The sequence below is a fragment of the Monodon monoceros genome, unplaced genomic scaffold (genome assembly GCF_005190385.1).
Source record: "Monodon monoceros isolate NGI ecotype Baffin Bay Population unplaced genomic scaffold, NGI_Narwhal_1 Super_Scaffold_12, whole genome shotgun sequence".
In the NCBI taxonomy this organism is placed as follows: domain Eukaryota; kingdom Metazoa; phylum Chordata; class Mammalia; order Artiodactyla; family Monodontidae; genus Monodon; species Monodon monoceros.
Genome location: NW_021703768.1, coordinates 142,290,537 through 142,311,585, shown reverse-complemented (window position 1 = coordinate 142,311,585; position 21,049 = coordinate 142,290,537). Strand labels below are relative to the sequence as shown.

The 21,049-nt window shown below is 38.1% G+C and overlaps 1 protein-coding gene across 1 annotated transcript in view; it reads right to left on the bottom strand.

The window, feature by feature from the left end:
* TENM2 (teneurin transmembrane protein 2) overlaps positions 1-21,049 on the bottom strand; it is a 1,209,082-nt gene that overhangs the window by 996,365 nt on the left and 191,668 nt on the right. The window lies entirely within an intron of this gene.

Genomic DNA, 21,049 nt, shown 5'->3' with positions numbered 1-21,049 from the left:
TTTGGTCAGCGCTGCATCATTTCTTCTGCAAACGCTTAATGTATACTTAAACAATCAGCCTTAATAGAAGAACTCGACACAGTAAATTAATTCTCTTGCTGTTTAATTGAATAGATTTGGGGAAAAAAGTAATAGCAAAATAACTCATCTTTTGATTTTCTATATGTGCGAAGATGGCATGATAAGTCTGTCACTCTAATGCAAGATCTTACTGCAAAGTGGTTCAAAGCAAATCTGATTTTATCCCACTTTAATTACACTCTGTTTTTGCTATCGAAGGACTGGGGAAAAACAAATACCAAAATTAAATAAATAAAAATAAAAGAAAGGCGTATGAGGCGTAAATATATGCTGGTGATGCTTTAGTAATGGTACCAGGTCACATTCGACTAACATAAAATTTGCCTGGCTGCGTCTGGAGAATAATAATATAAGGCATTCTTGACATGCAATCTTCCTCTGATTTCTTTAATGAGCCTTCAGGAAACTCCTCATCCGTTTTCTCTTCTTCGCAAATCTGTATCTTGGACACACCTGGTCTCTTCTTTCCCCTAGTCACCTACCTACAGGACATCACCTTGCTCACAGAGGTCTAACTGGCACAACCCCATGACCATCAACCTAAGCCTACCCATACTGTCCCTTTCATGGCTGGGATATCCACTGTGGCAAAGAAAAACGGGGAAGAGCACTGAACACCGTAGGTAAGTTGATGCAAAGAAGCCTTTCCAACATATGACCTGGCAACCAGGGAGCCCCACAGCCTGCTGCTTAACACCCCGGGCCTGGAAATGTACACAAACATCATTCAGAAAACACTAGCCTTCTACCTAGCAAACAAGACCAAAACACTTAGATGCCACTAAGTTCCAAATGATAGGCTCTTAGTGATTTCAATGGCCATGCAAAATAGCCTGGACCATAGGGAAGGGCCTAGACAGAAGAGGAAAATACAAATTTTCATTAAAATGGCAAATACAACCCAGAGCCAGTATAATGATTTTTCTCTAGGCTACCGTTGCTCACTGCCTCCTCAATATGTCAGGAAATACTTGGGGAGCAGATCTGTAGTTTGGAACCCCTCTGCTCTTCTTTGGTTATTTACCATGCTGTAGTGGGATGCCTATGTATACCAAAGGACTAGCCTGGATGCACAGCAATGTGGATGGCATCTGCACCAAGACAGTGGAAGCCAAGTTATCCTTTCCTTGTCCTTTCATACCAAGAGGTCCTTCTGGATCTCATGAACCCTCCCTAATATAGAGTATCAAACTGCCTGTAATTGTGAACACCTTTGTTTGACAATTGGCAATGAAAAAGAGGGTATACGTGTTGTAAACAACAAGCACAGCTGTGCTGTTGCCACAGTCACTTATAAAAAGTTTAATTCTCAGTTTCTTGGAGCCTACAGTTCCTGACTTAGGAAGCAGAGAAGCATCTTTGAGAGTCACCAGTCAAGACCCCAGAGGACACAGTCAATGTCAGCGTGGAAGTTCTTGCTGCTGCAGAGTGAATGCAAGTGTCTTAACATTAATGCAATTTCTAGATGTCCAAAAACCTCTCCCTTAATTCCCAATGTGTGATCTCAACATTTTCGAATCCATATTACAGGCTGGTTAAGAGCATGGCTACTGGAGTCTTGTTGGATGCCAATCCCATCATGGCCACTGAGAAACCAGAGCCCTTGTAAAATTACTCCTGGCCTTCAAACTCCATTTCTCAAACAGTGAAAGTGGAAAATAATAGTATTTATTGCATAGAGTGTTTATAAAAATTAAAGCAGATACTGTGGTAAAGCTCTCAATATGCTGCCTAACAACATGGTAGGGACTCTATAAGAAGTGGTTTTTTTTTTCTCCTCTGAATGATTAAAAACAATTTTTTGTCTTAGGTAAGTAGTTGCAAATTTGCATAAGGCAGAGGGTAGAGATGATCACATGAGTCCCTGAAACTCAAACTTCTAATGATAGATATCAATACCTGAACAACACACAGATAAAGGAAGACCTTTAGCACCTACCAAGGATGTGTAAGAATGTGTGCACCAATAATGAGGAGCCACAAGTGTTTTTTAGGGGATTTGGCTGTTTTTAATGGATTTTATCATTTTCTTCTCTTCTGCTTCACTGTGAGTTTTTTCTTTTTAATGTTTGCAGTGTTCCTAACTCATGAAATCCTATCTCCTCTAATTTGCATCATGCTTTGGAAAGTGCGCTGACTTTCTACATGTGTATGTATGTGCTTTTATTTTACACATATTTTTTTAAAATCATGCTCTAAGAGGGAGCCTAAAGGCTTATTACCTATTTATAAAGTACAAGAAATTTAGTGTCTGGATATTTTGACTTCTAATTTGGTTGCCTAGTGATCTTTTCCCACTAAATTCCTCTTTCTTAGCTATGCCCTTGATAGTTCAGTTTGTCAGCAATGTCACCTCCAGATAAATGATAGACATTTATATAAAATGAGGTAAGAAAATGACAAATCTTAGCCAGGGAAAGCTAAATCCTTAGGAAACCGAGCAGAGTGCACAGACTGTCGGACTGTAGACATTTTGCATTTAGCCTGCTATTTAACTATTAATTTCCAATATTAAAAAAAGACAAAACAGGAGAATTTATATTAAAATCTGGGTCTTGAGCTTATCATGAAAAATCGGGCAGTCTAGAAATGCCCACTTCCAAAAAGATGGAATAAATGTACTTTTACCTATTTCTCCCATGAGGTACAGCTAAAGACCCTGTATAATATATATGAAACAACTATAAGAAGAATCTGAAAGGTGGGAATAAGAGGTCGACTAACTAGTGCCCTCAGGACTCAAGGAACAATACTGCGGTGAGTTTCTGATATTTCTTTTGGCCCTATATATCTCAGACTTGGAGCTAAAGACACTGGCAACCCAGACACAGCAATAGACCCCGACAACAAAAGTTCCAACGAAAGTTTGCTTCCTCTAGCCAAAGGACTATGAAAAGGGCAGCATAACGAGAGGAAATGTTTAGATACTAACCATCTCACTCCAGCCAAACAACATAGAAAATTCAGTAGCCCTACTCCTACTTTCACCAGCAAAAGCCAAGTGCAGAGCCTAGATTTCCATGCTGCTGAGGAAGCAACAAGGCATCCCAACCCCAAACAGTGGTTTCAGAGAAGACTAAGAAGGAAGCTAGACATTCATGCTTTTCAGGAAGTCATGAGCCCATCCTTTCCTCAGAGAGAGCCTGGCCTTCCACTCTCACTGGGTGGTAATAAGGTGCCACTCTCCTCTGCTGGGGTGGTATAGGAGGAGGACTAGTGGAGACTCAGGACTTTCATTATCACCCAGTGGAAATGAGTCTTTCTGCCCATGGTTGGTGGCTGTTGGTATCAGTAGACATCATGCGGGGAGGAGTAATGAGGCACTCCTATCCCTACCATTGAGGGAGGTATCAGTGGAGGTCTAGTGGGGAACCAGAACTCCCAACTCCTCCCCTCTCCCAGCTCCTAATAAGGAACTATCTGCCCTTGGGTTTTGGCAAAGACTGAGTAGGGAACCTGAACTTTTATGCCAAACTAGCAATAATGAGGTGGAATCCTTCATCTAACACAGCAGTGTCAGCGGAAACCAACTATAACAGAAGGTTTAAAATAAGTCATAGACTCTCATAATACCCCCAAATGTCCAAACTTTAGAAAAAAACAAAAACCTGTCACTCCAAGCACTAGAAAGGTTTCAAACTGAATGAAAAAAGTTTAATCAAGAGATGCCAACACTGAGAGGACAAAGATGTTAGAACTATTTGACACAGATTTTAAAACAGCCATCATAAAATGCCTCAACAGCAATTATGGACACACTTTTAAAAAATGGAAAGTAGAAAGTCTCATTAAAAAAATAGAAAATCTTAGCAAACAAACAGAAGATACAAAGAAGACTCTGATGGAAATTTTAGAAGTGAAAATTAACATAACTAAAATAAAAAACCTTAATAGATGGGCTCAAGAGAAGAATGAAGAGACAGAAGAAATGATGAGGGAACTTGAACACTGAACAATGGAAATTACCCACTCTATACAGTAGATTAACAAATAGACTAAAGAAGAAAAAACGAACAGAGCCTCAAGGATGTATGGAATGATAGCAAAAGACTTAATGTTTATGCTGTCAGAGTCCCAGAGAAAAAGAAGATGAAAGAGGGGCTGAGAAAGTGCTAAAATAGCAACTGGATACATCCAAATTTGCCAAACACATAAAGCTACGCATTCAAGATGCTGAACAAACCCCAAACAGAATAACTCCAAATGCATCCATTTTAAGATATATCACAGTTAAACTTCTGAAAACTTAAGACAAAGAAAATCTTGAAAGCCGTGAAAGAAGAATGACACCTTACCTACAGGGGAAAGCAATCTGAATGAAAGTAGATTTCTCATCACACCATGGAGGCCAGAAAGAAATGGCACAACATTTTTCAAATGCTGAGAGAAAGGAAGTTTCAACACAGAAAACTAGATCCAGTGAAAATATGCTTCTAGAATGAAGGAGAAAAAATGACATTCTCAGATGGAGGAAAACTAAGAGAAATTATGACCAGCAGACTTATTTTAAATAAATTGCTAAAGAGGTAGTTCTCTAAAACAGAAAGAAAATAATAAAGTAATAAATCTTGGAAATAGTGAAAGAAGAAATAAGAAAAAAAGAAAATACATGGCTAGCAAAAATATTAGTAAAGACAACAGACATTCTCCTTTTGAGTTTTCCAAATTATTTTTAATGGCTGAAGTAAAAAATTATAACACTGTCTGATGAGGTTCTAAATATATGTAGAGGGCACATTTAAGAAATATTATAAATGAGGAGGGTAAAAAGATATAAAGGGAGGTAGGGTTTCCACAATTTACTCTAACTGGTAAAATGGTGAAATCAGTAAACTGTGATAAGATATGTAGGCATAATGTAACAACTAAAAAAGCTATACAAAGAGATGCACTCAAAAACACTATAGATAAATCAAAATGGAGTTCAAAAAATGTTCAATAACCACCAGGAAAGAAGGAAGAAAAAGAGAGAAATGAAAACTAGAGAGAACAAGAGAACAAACAGAAAACAAAGTGTAAAATGTCAGACTTAGGCCCTAAAATAGCAATAATTACGTTAAATGGAAGCAGTCTAAATAAATGAATTAAAAAATAGAGATCTTGAGTGAATTTAAAAATATGACCCAACTCTATTCTGTCAACAAGGAAGTAACTTTAAATATAACAATGTACACATGTTGAGAGTAAAACAAAGGAAAAAGATATATAATGCAAACATTGATAAAAAGAAAGCAGGAATGACTATATGAATATTAGATAAAGTGGACTTCATAGGAAAGAAAATTATCAGAGACAGAGAGGAGCACTATACGATGATGAAAGGACCAATCCTCCAAAAAGAAGTAGCAATTCTAAGTATGTATGTACCAAAAAAAAAAAAAAAAAAAAAAAAACTGCAAAATATATTAAGCCAAAAATAACAGAATTGAAAGGAAAAATAAATAATCTGTAATTACAGTTGGAGATTTCAATGCTGGAGTTTCAACAACTGATAAAATAACAAGACAGAAAATCAAGACGGGTACAGAATCATCTCAAAACACCATCAACCAACAAGACCGATTCAATACTTACAGAATATTCCTCCCAACAACAGAAAATTGTATATCCTTTTTAAGTGCCCATGTAACATATCAAGACAGAACATAGCCTGGATCATAAAACAAACCTCAAAATTTTGGAAGAACTGAATTCATACAGTTCTCTTACCACAATGGAATCAAACTGAATCAGTAACAGAAAGTTGAGAAGGAAATCTCTATAAACATTTGAAAACTAAACAATTTTTCTAAATAATTCATGGGTAAAAGAAGTAGTCTCATGCAAGATCAAAATATACATTAAAGTAAAGGAAAACAGATATATAACATATCAAAATTTGTGAGAAACTGGTAAAGCAGTGTTGAGAGAGAAATTTACAGAGCTAAACACATTCACTGGAAAATAAGAAAAGTCTCAAACCAATAATCCAACTTCTAGATTCTAGAAAAAGAAGGAAAAAGAAAAAAAAAACCTCAAAGTAAAAAGAAGGAAGGGAATAATAAAGAACCATATTAATAAAATTGTACACATAAAAACAATATAGAAAGGCAATGAAACAGGTTGTTTCTTTGAAAAAAAATCAATAAAATTGACAAACTTCTGGCAAGAGTGACAAAGTAAAAAGGAAGACACATGAGATATCACTAGAGACCTTGATGGCATAAACAAGATTCTTAGAGAATAATTCAAAGAAATCTACAAAAGTAAATTTGACAACTAAGATGAAATGCAGCAACAACTCAAAATCCTAAGAATATCACAACTCACCTAATACGAAATAGATCATTTGACTCACCTTGTGACTAACAAGGAAATTTAATTTGTGATTTTAAAGCTCACACACTATACAGACTGCCAACAAACACATGAAAAAATGCTCAACATCATTAATCATTAGAGAAATGCAAATCAAAACTACAATGAGACATCATCTCACACCAGTCAGAATGGCCATCATCAAAAAATCTAGAAACAATAAATGCTGGAGAGGGTGTGGAGAAAAGGGAGCACTCTTGCACTGCTGGTGGGAATGTGAATTGGTACAGCCACTATGGAGAACAGTATGGAGGTTCCTTAAAAAACTAAAATTAGAACTACCATATGACCCAGCAATCCCACTACTGGGAATATACCCTGAGAAAACCATAATTCAAAAAGAGTCATGTACCACAATGTTCATTGCAGCTCTATTTACAATAGCCAGGGGATGGAAACAACCTAAGTGTCCATCATCAGATGAATGGATAAAGAAGATGTGGCACATATATACAATGGAATATTACTCAGCCATAAAAATAAATGAAATTGAGCTATTTATAATGAGGTGGATGGACCTAGAGTCTGTCATACAGAGTGAAGTAAGTCAGAAAGAGAAAGACAAATACCATATGCTAACACATATATATGGAATTTAAGAAAAAAAAAATGTCATGAAGAACCCAGGGGTAAGACAGGAATAAAGACACAGACCCGCTAGAGAATGGACTTGAGGATATGGGGAGGGGGAAGGGTAAGCTGTGACAAAGTGAGAGAGTGGCATGGACATATATACACTACCAAACGTAAAATAGATAGGTAGTGGGAAGCAGCCGCATAGCACAGGGAGATCAGCTTGGTGCTTTGTGACCACCTAGAGGGGTGGGATAGGGAGGGTGGGAGGGAGATGCAAGAGGGAAGAGATATGGGAACATATGTATATGTATAACTGATTCACTTTGTTATAAAGCAGAAACTAACACACCATTGTAAAGCAATTATACTCCAATAAAGATGTAAAAAAAAAAAAAAAGCTCACACACACACAAAATCTCAGACCCAGATGATTTCACTGGAGAATTCCATCAAATGTTTACAGAAGAATTAGCACCAATTCTACAAAATCTCTCCCAGAAAACAGAAGAAGAGGAAGCACTTTATAATTCATTTTATGAAGTTACTTACACTGATACCATAACCAGACAAAGACAGTACCAAAAAACAAACTAAAGACCAATATTTTCCATGAATATAGATGCATAAATTATCATATTAGCAAGTATAAGTCAACAATATATAAAAAATAATTATACATCTTGACCACATAGGGTTTTTTCTGGGTTTGCAAGGATGGCTCAGTATTTTAAAACCAATCAATGTAATCCACCATATTAACAAGCTAAAGAAGAAAAATCAATAAATGTACAAAAAGCATCTGGCAAAAATCTACATCTACTCATGATAAAAACTCTGGAAAAAAATAGTAGAGGGAACTTCCTCAACTTGGTAAAGAGTATCAAAAAAAACAAACAAAAAACCCCTACAGCTAACATTATACTTAATGGTGACAGACTAAACACTTTTCCCTAAGGATGGGAATGAGGCATGGATGTCTGCTCCCATCACATTACTCAACACAGTGTTAGAAATTCTAGTCCACACAATAACACAAGAAAGGGAAATAAAATGCATACAGAGCAGAAAGAAGACACACAACTGTCCCTCTTTATAAATGACATGGCGGTCTATGTAGAGAATCCTAAGAAAACTTGCGGAACTAATATAAGTGAGTTCAGTAAGATTACAGGATACAAGATATAACACGTAAAAATCAACTGCATTTCAGTATACTAGCAAAGAACACATGGATGCCAGAATCCAAAGTACAATGCTATTTATAATTTTCAAAAAAACCCAGAAATACTTAGATGTAAATCTAACAAAATGTGTACAGAAATGGTAAGCTGAAAATGATACAACACTAATGAAAGAAATTAAAAATCTAAATGAATGAAGAGCTATAATTTGTTTATAAATTAGAAGAATCATCATAGTAAAAATACTAATTTTCCCCAAATTGATATATAGATTGAAATTTGTATCAAATTCCAGCAAAACTTTTTATAGACACAGACAAGATTATTCTAAAGTTTATATAGAAAAGGCGGAGGAATTCAAACAGCTGAAACAATTTTTAAAAAGAAGTGGGAGAAATCATTCTACACCATTTTAAGACTTATTATAAAAAGATGTTTGACATCATTAGCCATTAGAGAAACGCAAATTAAAATCACAATGAGATATTATTACAGAATTGTAAGAATGACTAAAATTTAAAAAAAAATAGTGACAACACTAAATACTGACAAAAATATAGAAAAACCCTCACACACTGCTGGCCTAGATGTAAAATGACACAGCCACTTTGGAAAACAGTTGAGCAGTTTTTAAAAACACTAAATGTGAACTGCCATACAACCCAGTACTTGCCCTGCTGGGCACTTACTTATTCCAGAGAAATAAAAACTTGTGTTCACACAAAAACCTATATACAAATGTTTATAGCAGAATGTTTATTCATAAGAGCCCCAAACTGGAAACAACCCAGATGTCTTTCAATGGGTGACTGGTTAAACAAAACGCTGGTGCACCCCTGACAGGAAATACTACTCTGTAATAAAAAGGAATGAACTACTGATATAAAGTAAAATCAGGGTGACTCTCCAGAGAATAATGCTAAGTGAAAACAGCCAATTCCAAAGGTTATCTACTGTATGCTCCATTTATATACTATTCTTGAAATGACAAAATTATAGAAATGAGAACAGACTAATGGTTGCCAGGGAGTAAGGAAAGGATGAAGGTGTGAGGAAAATGAGTATCGCTGTCAAAGGTCAACATGAGGAATCCATGCTGATGACGATGTTCTGTATCTTGGCCGTATCAATGTCAAAATCCTGGTTGCGATGTCAGACTACAGTTATGCAGGATGTTGCTACTGGTGGAAGTTGACTAAAGGTACCACAGTTGTCTCTATGTTACCTCTTGAAATAGTACATGATTCTGCTTATGGTTACATGGTTATAAGAGCTTAATTGAAAAAATTCGAATCAGACAATCCAGCAAACCATCATGAAAACAAACGCCTAATTTGGGAGGTCAATTTTAAACTGAGTTACAGGGACTTCCCTGGCAGTCCAGTGGTTAAGGCTCCATGCTCCCAATGCAGGGCACACAGGTTCAATCCCTGGTTGGGGAACTAAGGTCCCACACGCTGCACAGTGTGACTAAATAAATAAATAAATGTCTTGCTAAAAAAAACAACTGGGTACTATGCTCCAAATTATTATTATTATCAGTAGTAGTAGTAGTAGTAGTAGTAGTAGTAGTAGTAGTAGTAGTATCTTACCTCTCCTTTTGATTTTATAGACAGTCTGCTTCACTTATCTGAAACCCCTGCTTGGCCAATATAGGTCACTATATTCGTGAATTTTGGTACAAAGGAAAAAGAAACAATTTTGTGGCCCCTGGAAAGGATCACAAAGAGCCAGTTACAAGATAAGAAGCAGCATCTGCCAACATATTTTTCTCCTTAAGGCAATTCTAAAATAATAAGATATTAGTCTTAATTTGAATATGGCTAAATATCCATCCTTTACCTAATAAAATGCATGTATTACCTCCTATGGACAAGCACTCTGCCTAGTTGTCCTTGTACGTGAAGGTCAACAATTCACGTGGGGAAATGCAAGTTTAGAGACTGATTTTAAAAAGTAATTAAAATTTCCTTGAAGCAGGAGGAAAGATGGTAACCAAAATTATAAATCTTTTCCCCAAGCCTCTGTCTTTTCCGGCACTGAAAAACGGCCATCACTGGATGGCAATGCTTCTGCCAGCTCGTTACTGCTATGCTGAGGTTTTATTCTGTTACATTCCTCATTCCCTCCCTTGAAGAGTGTTCACACTGCTTTTTTCATCAGTTGCCTAAGTGGGTTCCATCACTTTAGCAGAAGAGACTACAGAGATCTTGCCTGCAAGCCTTTGTCTAATTAACTAATCCTATGAGCTGTAACACTGTTCACTATTAACTTTTCAGATTATCCTACTACTTTAGGGGGTTGATTTGTTAATCACTGACAGCCCATCTGAGATGTGTGTGTGTCTGTGTGTGTCTGTGTGTGTATGTAAATATGTGCATGAATGATGCATAGGTGGATTTTAGGTGTGTCTAATGGAGAGCTACAGTTTCCCCGTGACAACTAATCTTGCAGGCGGTTGTTTAAACGTGCCTCACCCTCATTATTGGTCTTTGATCACACCCTGGGCATTGTTTCACTGTGCTTGAATATCTGTATCTTATAAACTGACTGCAGACCTCTGAGGGGTGTGGTACCAGGAAAGCCAAATGTCCATCTGATTTGGGACTCTGTCAATTCTGAATACACATCAACGTGCCCACATTTTTTCCCCGTTTCAAATTATGATGAATCATGAAAGAAGTTTATCCACAAAGATGTGGGAAAAGAATTAGTGCATGGGAATCCAATACTCTTGTTTCCTAATTTGAGCTGGTGTCACAGATATTTCGGAAATCCAATAAAAAGTTTCATTATATGAGCACGTTTTTCATTTAAAAATATATATTTTTAAAAGCTCAATCTGAAAGCTTCTGTAAAATATCTTTCTTCCTCCTGATAACATGTTAATTGGATTGCCTACTTGTTTCTTAAATAATGCAGGTGTCATGTTTCTATGTTTAAAAAGATGTAATGGATAATGCATGGTCCCTTTATCCTTAATTCCTCTGCAAATTTTGCCTATTACCAAAAGCAGAAACGCTAGCTAAGTCAACCTAAAAACAGTGCATTCACAGATTCCTTTCCTGTGTACTAGAACTCCTCTGTGAAAGCGGTTTATTTTAAAACCTTTAAAGCACCAAATGAAATGCAATACAGGACCCACACATAAAAGAGAGAGGAGGAGGGAGTCCCAGTCTCACTCACTCAGCCTTCCCTACCCCCAGATAGGGCTTTAAAAGACACAGTGTGAAAACCAGACTGTGTCCTGGAAGATTTCCAGTCTCTCCTCTTAGGAACATTTAAGGACAAGTCTGAACATAGATACACTCCAAAATATCTCGAGACAGACTATTCCTGTGACCTCTGAGTGGACCAGGGAAAATCTGGTTTACAAATCTACAAAAGTGGAAGATAGTGCCCTCGTAATTTAATGCACTAGTAAATAAGAGGTCAAAGGCAATTTGCTTTCTGTTCCCCTGTGCTGTTATATTGATATGTCTGGGGATAAAAAGCCAACTCTGGTTAATGTCCAGAGCAAGAAAGGATAAGCAAATTCACAACTGTACCTTGCTCTCTAGCTTCAGAGATACATATTGCTGCTTTCTAGAATCGGTTAGGGTCCCTGGAGCCATTTGTGCAGGAAAAGGTGAAAGCCTTCCCCGGATCTCCTGCCTATAAATTTTACGAATTGTGAAATGCAATGACGTTCCTCTGTGCTAGAAATCCCCGTGAGCTAAAGCCACAGAGGGGCGAGGGGCAAAATATACCCTATAAGTCCAAATGTTTGCCATCATGGTCCAACCCTGTGTGCTTGTGTATATTCTTATTTGCATAGCAATGAGAAGGCAAAAGTCTATGTCAGATTGGTATTTAGTCTAATTCCACGCCTTTTTTTCCCTCTCTCCAGTCCAAACTGTTTAACATTCACAAAAGTCAGCCTGGTTACACCTCCTGCTAAAATTTCAATATGAAATGTGGAAGTTTACTGAAGCCTTTGCCTCCGCAGCTCCGCCTTCCCCACACGCAGGCCCCTCTGCTCGCCTCCTATGCTCCTTTCTGCCACCCGAGATCAGGAGCTGAACAGACGGCTGCACCTTACGCACTGACTAAGTGACCGTAACCACAAAGACAGTCCCTCCCCTGCTCCTCTCCGCCATGCAGAGCTCAGAGAGCCTGCAGCCTCCAAACTTAATGAAGGAAAGTAATAAACACCCGCTTCCCATCCCATTGAGCGTGCCTTCCTGTACATGAGGCAGAAAGCAGCATCAAATAATCATGGGGAGCGGAGGGTATTGGACCACAGGTTTCTAGATGGAATGTGAAAGTCAAAATCATCGTCAAGTCAAGCTCCCACTTAATGAATGCCTACAAAGTGCCAGGCCTTGAGTTAGGCTCCTTACATAGGTTATCACTCATTTTGTAATCCTGTGACATGGGTATCCTTATGCGTGCTTTGGAGATGGGGAAATGGAGATACCAGGAGGTTGTGACTTGCTTACTCCACATACCTAACAAGTGTTCATGCAGAGACTGGGACTGAGAGTTATCCAAGGCCTGCCTTCATTACAAAACTCAATTATCCTATTTCTGGGTATTTATCCAAAGAATATGAAAACACTAATCTGAAGAGATATCTGTACCCCCATGTTCATCCCAGCATGATTTACAATAGCCAAGATATGGAAATGACCTAAGAGCCAATCAATGGAGGAATAAATAAAGAAGATGTGGAATATATATACAATGGAATACTACTCACCCATAAAAAAGATGAAATCTTGCCATTTATGACAACAAGGATGGACCTTGAGGGTATTATGCTAAATGGAATAAGTCAAACCAAGGAAGGCAAATACAGTATGATTTCACTCATATGTGGAATATATAAAATAAACAAACAAACAAAACAAAATGAATGAACAAACCAAACCAAACAAAAACTAACATGTTGACACAGAGAATAGAGTAGTGGTTACCAGAGGGGAAGGGGCTGGGGGAGGGTGAAATGGGTAAAGGGGATCAATTATATGGTAATGGATGAAAAATGCGGGGTAGTGAGAAAAAAATACTAGTAACTCAGAAAAAAAAATACTAGCAACTTAGAAAGTTCTCTTATGTCCCTTTTAGTGATTAGATCTGTAACTGTCTGAGAACCCAGTTCCCCCAGTCCAAGGCGGTTGCCTCACGAAAGCCCCCAACCACATCACAATCCTGATGTACTCAGTAAGGGAAACATCTGATCAACTGGCCAGTACTCTTTTACATCATGAACAATGGAAACAAAGGAGAAAGACGTCGTGAGAAATCTCATGAAGAGATGAGAGGGATAGGCCTCAGTTTCCATACCTGAAAAATGAAGACATGATGCCTACTCTGAAAGGTTAATGTGAGAATGTCAAAGTGGCACATGTGAATCTTCTAATAACAGATGCTCAAATTGTGACAGACCTCACCACCATCACCATCACCCTTATCATGGCCATGAGTCATCAATATCGCCGAGCCATGAAAAATTGCAGTAGCTGTTACCTAGTGATTCCCAAAGTATAAGTCAACTACCACTATTCCAAATAATATCTGTTAGGGTGCTACATTTCTGAGCTCTAAAGGGTTAGCACTGTATCACCTTCTTAAGATGGACACACAGGTACTAATATCCCCATTTGGTATTCAATCTTTGCTGCATGAAAGTTTCACTAATACTGAACATCTGAAACTGAGAATGTTCTAACAACATCACACATTCTTTAGCAAATCAGATGCACTTTGCCCTGTATTTTAAACTGACCATATTAAGTTCGTCACAGAAATAGCACATATGATAAGGAGAAAATGAAATGAAAAGGATTAGTTTGTAATTAACTCACTAACGGTTCAGAAAGGTAGATCCTGGTAAGTGGAAATTCTGTTATTTGCCAAAATTAAGTGTTGGATATAGAAATGTAAGATTTGAGGACTTGGGACGGGTCTAAATTACTCTATATAATAAAGAGAAATGTAGAAATGTCTTAAGGGAGTAGGTGCAGGGACTGGAACCCAGAGGAATTTACACATAATATGAGAAGGATGTAAAAGAGCCATTTTCAGAGGGGCAGAAAGAGAACAGGTGGAGAATGAGGCTAACTACTAGAGACATTTAGAGCAGGATGCTAAAGGGTGATGTCAACTCACTGTGCTCCACCCCTCACCTAAGATAAGATTTGGGGGAGGGGGTTCACAGCACAATCAACATGCATAATTTTTGTTATAAATTTGATTGCATGTGGGTGTGAGAATGGAGGCAATATTTTCTATTATTTTACTGTTATGGGAAAGCAAATAACACTCACTGAAGACAACTTCAGTGGTGACACGGTGCAAGAACTGAGGTGCAAAATCCAGAAAGGGATAATAACAAGGAGAGAATTTCGCTCTGTATCTGAAATGCTTTTTGAGGGCAGGGACCTTGTCTCCTGACAGTGAAGCTATTTCCAGGAGCAGATACATTGCAGAGAACCCACCACTGAAGAACACCCAATAAAGCTATGTTTAAAATACCTGTGCGGGCTTCCCTGGTGGCACAGTGGTTGAGAGTCCGCCTGCCAATGCAGGGGACACGGATTCGTGCCCCAGTCCGGGAAGATCCCACATGCCGCGGAGCGGCTGGGCCCATGAGCCATGGCCGCTGAGCCTGCACATCTGGAGCCTGTGCTCCGCAACGGGAGAGACCACAACAGTGAGAGGCCCGCATATGGCAAAAAATAAATAAATAAATAAATAAAATAAAATAAAATAAAATACCTGTGCATTCACATAGAGGCATCTAAAAAAAACAAAAATGGGAAAAAATATTTGCAAAGTCTTAGGCAATTTTTGTCTTTCTTAGTATTTAATTAACTGCCCTATATTGCTCATGTCTATTGTTAACTTGCAGGATTTACATAAGAATTTTCATACAAATTTTGTGAAGGAGTTCCTCCTGCTTCAAACAAATACAATGTAACTGTTCTCTTTCAAGACAGCTTCTGCTTCCTTAAGTGGAAAACAAAGCATAGATATTGCTAACTGCTTGGAAGATTTTTAGATAGTACTCATAGGAGCTGGACCCTGCCATGAGGTGAAGTCAGATCGGTGGCCTACCTTTACAGCATCGTTCTGTGGCCTATCATGACCACATTTCAAGAATCAACAAACATATCTGTAAAGATCCAGGTAGTAAATTCCCACCCCACCCCCACCCCCACCCCCACCCCGGCCCTGCAACGTAGGATCTATTGCAATTACTCAACTCTGCTATTGTAGCACAAAAGCTGACAGAGAAAATACTTAAATGAATGGGTGTGTTTGTGTGACAATAACACTCTATTTGCAAAAACAGCCTGCAAGCTGGCTTTGACTCTCAGGCCACAGTATGCCAAACCTTCCTTGCTCAGTAGAGATAGCAATCAAAAGCAAGAAGTTTGGAATTCTGGCCAATTATTAGCTTGAAACTCACTATGCCTCACCAAGGATCTCCCAGAGGAAGAGGACTTTCTTACTAGAAATTTTGTAACAATGTTGAATTAACATAAATAAGACATTCCTGATGAACAAGAGTGGGGGGGGGCACTAACTAAAACAACATAACTATAGGCAATTGCTTTTATTTAGAAGTTTGCTGATTTGAAATTGATACTTTTTCTTAGGCTACAAGCCAAAGCTGTGCATCTCTTGAGAAGACAGACATGCAGTTAACTGCTTTTGTAACAGTAAGTTGGAAATTTGACCTTTTTACATAATATGTGTTTAGTTTTTCCCTGACCGCTCCTGCTAATTATTATTTTGCCAATTCTCTTCTGGCATTTAGGTTCGTCAAGTGAGTATTAAAAGCGCCAATGATATCAAATTATTTTTTTTCTTACATCACTCTTTCTCCTGTGTTTATGTCTCTATGTCTTATTTTGCATGTATGAGATAGAAGGCGATAATTCATTTACCAAATGACCAAAAGTGTTGATAGTTCAAGTTTCAAAATCCAGAAGAACACAAACCCCCAGAAAGAAGCTTGTATTCATTCTGGCTGAGAAGGGTATTTACCAAGAAGGAAGGAGCAAGAATTTAGGTAATAGCTTAAGAGTTCATTTATACAGACCTTTATTAAAAGGACTCTTTGTAACCTCTGTTTACTATTGTAGTTTGGTTGTAAATCAGGTAATATGAAAGAGGATTAGAAAATGCAGAGCCCAATAGAAAATTCTGTGCAAAATTAAAGATAACTCAATAACATCAATCTCAAAATTATGTACTTGCATTCCTGAATTTCCTAATGATCCCTCAAGGTATACCATTATATTTTTACAGCCATTAGCACTGCCATTTACCAGAAACATAATGCTTGTAATCATACAAAGGTTCAAGGAAATGAAAGTTTCTCACATTTGCCTACTACCCTCTGTTGTCTAATATAGTATCAAATGTTACAACAGTGTAAACTCTTCCATACTTGTGGATAAAAGCCTCTGCGGGAGACATCTGTGATGAACTGCCTGAAATACAGAGGTAGCTTCTGATTTTTGAGACGGAAATGTTCCCTCCCAAAGCAATTACCAACATCCCTCATGCTATAAAATGTTTGTGTTCTGGTACAACTGCCTGGAAAGTGAATCTGCCTTCTTCCTTGCTTTTGATTATAAAAATGGAGGGTCACTCTTGTGGGGAAAGAATAAAGGCACAAAGAGGTCATCAAAACCCCACTTTCAAAAGACATACACTCTTTAAATCCTGGGAATGGAAAAGAAACCCATGCTTGATAAATTAATATTGGTCTTCAATAGATGTTGCTAGAAACCCTAAGTAGTCAGGACTGTTGGGAACATCAGCTAAGGATCCAAAGCACAAATGACTGAGCAAACAAAAGAAGGGCACACACCAGAATCAAATGTCAGTCAGATTCTATCAAATGCCTTCTCAGATTCCCCAGCAGGATAATGTGCAATTTTCTGTGGGGACTCAAATACCACTTCATAACACTTTATGGAAACAGCAGGATCTTTTAAAAGTAACAGGTTGATTTGGCCAGCAGGACCAGTTGATAACACAGAGCAGAGACAACTCAACATATATTGAGGGATGAAAAAACAGAGTAACACGTTTCCTATAAACCACAATTGAAGAGATTACAGATGGCATTAGACTGTCCTTACTTATAAAAGGTGATTCACATATCATGGGACATTCATGTTTTATGATTTGGCATGAGTTTTATCCCAAATTGTCATTAACCTATGTACCTAGATATCTGCAGTCTTTTATTTACATGAACTGGAAAGGTGTCAATTAATATACCGTGTGAGAGACTATATTTGCTAACTCTTTAAACACCAGTATAAACATTTTATTTAGTTACCCCATCCCCGTTTTACCAATGAGCAATAAAATAAAGAAACTTGGCTTAAGATTACATAAAAGTAGCAGAGGCTGGATGTGAATCCAGATATCTGGTTTTAAACCCAGATTTCACCAACAAATGCTATCTCCTCTTGTTTCTCTTCCATGTCCTCTACTGTTTTTTAATAATGGGTTAAAAATTCTACAGTGTAAAAAATTACCTCAAGTTTTAAGAACTTAGAAATGACTCTATGTCCAGCTACCTCTTTTTATGACTAAATTTTGGAAAATTAAACTTTATTTCCAGTAAGAAGAAACTTGAAAAACAAATGAATGACTTTCCAACTCTTAATCAAGGTTAAATTCCTTGACCTCTCTTTCTGTGTTAACCCCCTTTCCCTTATACCCAAGTGTTTTCATGTGATTTTTTAAAAATTAAATTTGAATTAAAATTCATTCCAGGGGAATTGTGCACCTCTCCTTGAGATGAGTAGTGACCATCTGCACTCTCACAATCATGACAAGTGATCACTGTAATAAGACACTAAAAGGAGAGGCTCAATTGGTTGAAGGAGGAAAAGAGTCAGACATTCCATAACTGGGTCTTGACTTCATTCAGCCTCTACGCTTTTCACTAAACAAGCACTTACTGTGCATTCCAAATAATTAGGAACTCTGCTGAATGTGGTGGATAGAAAACAAATAAGACGGGGACTCTGTTCCAAGCTTCTCACCCACTCCTTGGAAGCCAGACCCAAGCACAGATACTTAATGTACGTTTGTTACAATGTCAGTGCCATGAGCAATGTTATATAATGACCATATTATAAAATTTATCCAATCCCCACTTCTTCAGTTTGATTGGAACAGGGGTGAGCACATAACCCAAGCTAGGCCAATCAGAGTATCCTCTCCAGCAACATGGAAATATCTGGAGGTAAAGAAGGGACTAATTGAAATTGACTACATTTGAGTAGTTGGATCTGTAATGTACAAGCTTGGAAAATGTGAGGTTGGAACCCCCTGCTCATAAAGAGATAAGCAGATGCAGAAGAAATGAGTTTGCAGAGTGAGAGAAGAATAAAGCAGTTACATGGAGATGTAGGATTGAGAGTCCGTATGATTTTCCAGCCACTAGTTCTAGTACCTTCCAAGGCTATGTAGAATTCTATACTCTGATTCACGGAGACATCTCTATACCCTTAGAAAAAAACTTTCCATTTCAGCTTAAACCAACTGGAGATAGTTTCACATATTTGGAACCCAGAAAGCCCAATTTAAAAAGCTACCACCTGAACTTACCTAAGGTAAACTTCCCACCCTGTATCTCCCATCCTAGCACAATATAAGCAAAAAAAACTTTAAAATGGCCATGATGCCCACCTTTCCCTTTGTTTATCCACTCTGGCTACATCTTCTCTGGAAAGACTTTATTATTTTCCTTTGCACTTGGCTCATATAAGAGTTAGCTGTTTCAGATAATAAAATCCTAGACTGAGAAAGCTATTTACCCCATTTTCCGTCTGACCTTGCACATATCTTGGGTATCCAAATGCCTAGGTACAATTTAATGATGCTAACAAGTCTGTCTGCCAGTTTGACTTGCTAAGCACGTGTCGGCAACATTCAATGCCCTAGATGTGTAAACTGCTGAAGAAATAATAGTATTTCAGATGGAAAAAGATCCATGGCCTGGTGACAGAAGTGTAGCTCTCAACTCACTTCAAGTAGGGGAAGACATACAGGAACCATACAGGTAGAAACATCTTGACACAGTGCTTGCTTAGGTCAATTTGGGGAAGATTCCGCAGTGGGATGATTCCCTATCCAAGAAGCCAGTGAAGGCTTCTGTTCCTTTGCAGCTGCCAGAGGGACTGGAGGATGTGACACACACGCCATGGGAAAACAGCCCAGAGTTTAGGAACAAAACACACACTACTCAACTGTCACATTTCCTTAATCACTCATGAATATATTTCCATATGCAGTAACAGCCAAATTATTTCAAGCATGTCCCATCTCATCTACTGCATCAGGATTTACCAAAAAAAAGAAAAAAGAGAGAGGGACAGAGGCAGACAGACAAACAGACAGACAGAGAGAAGCTAGGATGTGAGTGGAGGTGAGGAGAACACATCCCTCGGGCCAGTGGCACAAGTTCATAAATGTAACATTTCCATGCTAGCCCTATAACCATATGCCAATCTTTCCACTGCTTCTGCAAAATAAATAACAATATCTAAAATATAAAAGCACAGTCTCTTCATTTTCAGATCAATCCTTCAGGAAAATCAACCTTTGGGAGAATCTGAGACCTTTAATTTCACATCTAAAATAGTCGCTCTGGCTACTTTTTTATTCTTTTATTTTATTTATTCAGTGTTTGACCTAGTCCCAGCTACCACAGATGCAGTGCAAATGATAGAAATATTTTTTACTCTTCACTGGAAAAAGAGCAGAGTTGCCTAGCATTTCTGAAGGTTTTAAAAATCAAGAGAGCAGACAGCAGAATAGTAAAGGCTGGCATGTAAAAGGGCAGTATAGAAATATTAAAAAATTAGAAACATAGGATTGAAGGAAATTTTATTATTTTAGCATATAGGGAATCGCCAGAATGTAAGTTAAAATCCAAGCAGGATACGTAAAAACTAGTGGGTGGGTGGAATCCACAGTATTCTAGTTTGAGGTGCGAACACTATTAATTCTCTGTCTCAATCTGCTCACTTTTCTCCTGGGATAATATTTAAGAGTTCAGTCTCTGAGTCCATACACATGGTTTTGAATTCCAACTTGAACACCCTATGCTAACCCTGACCCTTGAGCAGAATTCTTAGCCTGTCTTCATCTTTCATTACTCCTCCGTGAACAGAGAGTAATAATCCTCACTTTTCTAGGATAGTACCGTAAGGACTTAGAGTGACCATTCTGTAATACTGATAAAGGAATGTAGTGCCTAACACAGAATAGGCCAAATACATGCCAGCAAGTCTACAATAATTTGTTCGTTTACTTAAAACAAGGCAGAGGGAAGGGAACGTGATCTGGCCAAAGCCCTATAACTGGATTGTAATAGAAGTGTGTTTAGACATAATCATACTCTGGAAGCTTAAACCCTGGCAATATACTTGGAAGGGCTCCCAGAATATCCTCTCAGGTGCGTATTTGAGACCAGAAGGTATATCTCCTTTAACCCCTTTTTCCACCAAGGTTTGTTAAGCAGCTACTGAGTCTACAGCAATTCTGCTCCTTGACCCTCCGTCCCTCTTATCTCCCTTATGCCAGCTTGCCTACCCTCAAGCTGACCAGTGCACACACATTTTATCACTTAGGAAAAGCAATGGAAAGAGTTGGCAAGTATACACTGTTGTTTTCTTGCCCTGTCCTGCTAAGTTGTAACATTTTAGAATCTCACAAAACCATGGATGGCATCCTTCTTTAACTCTCCAGGCAAAGGAAGGAAGGGAGAGAGGGAGGGAGGAAGGAGGGAGGGAGGGAGGGAGGGAGGGAGGGAGGGAGGGAGGGAGGGA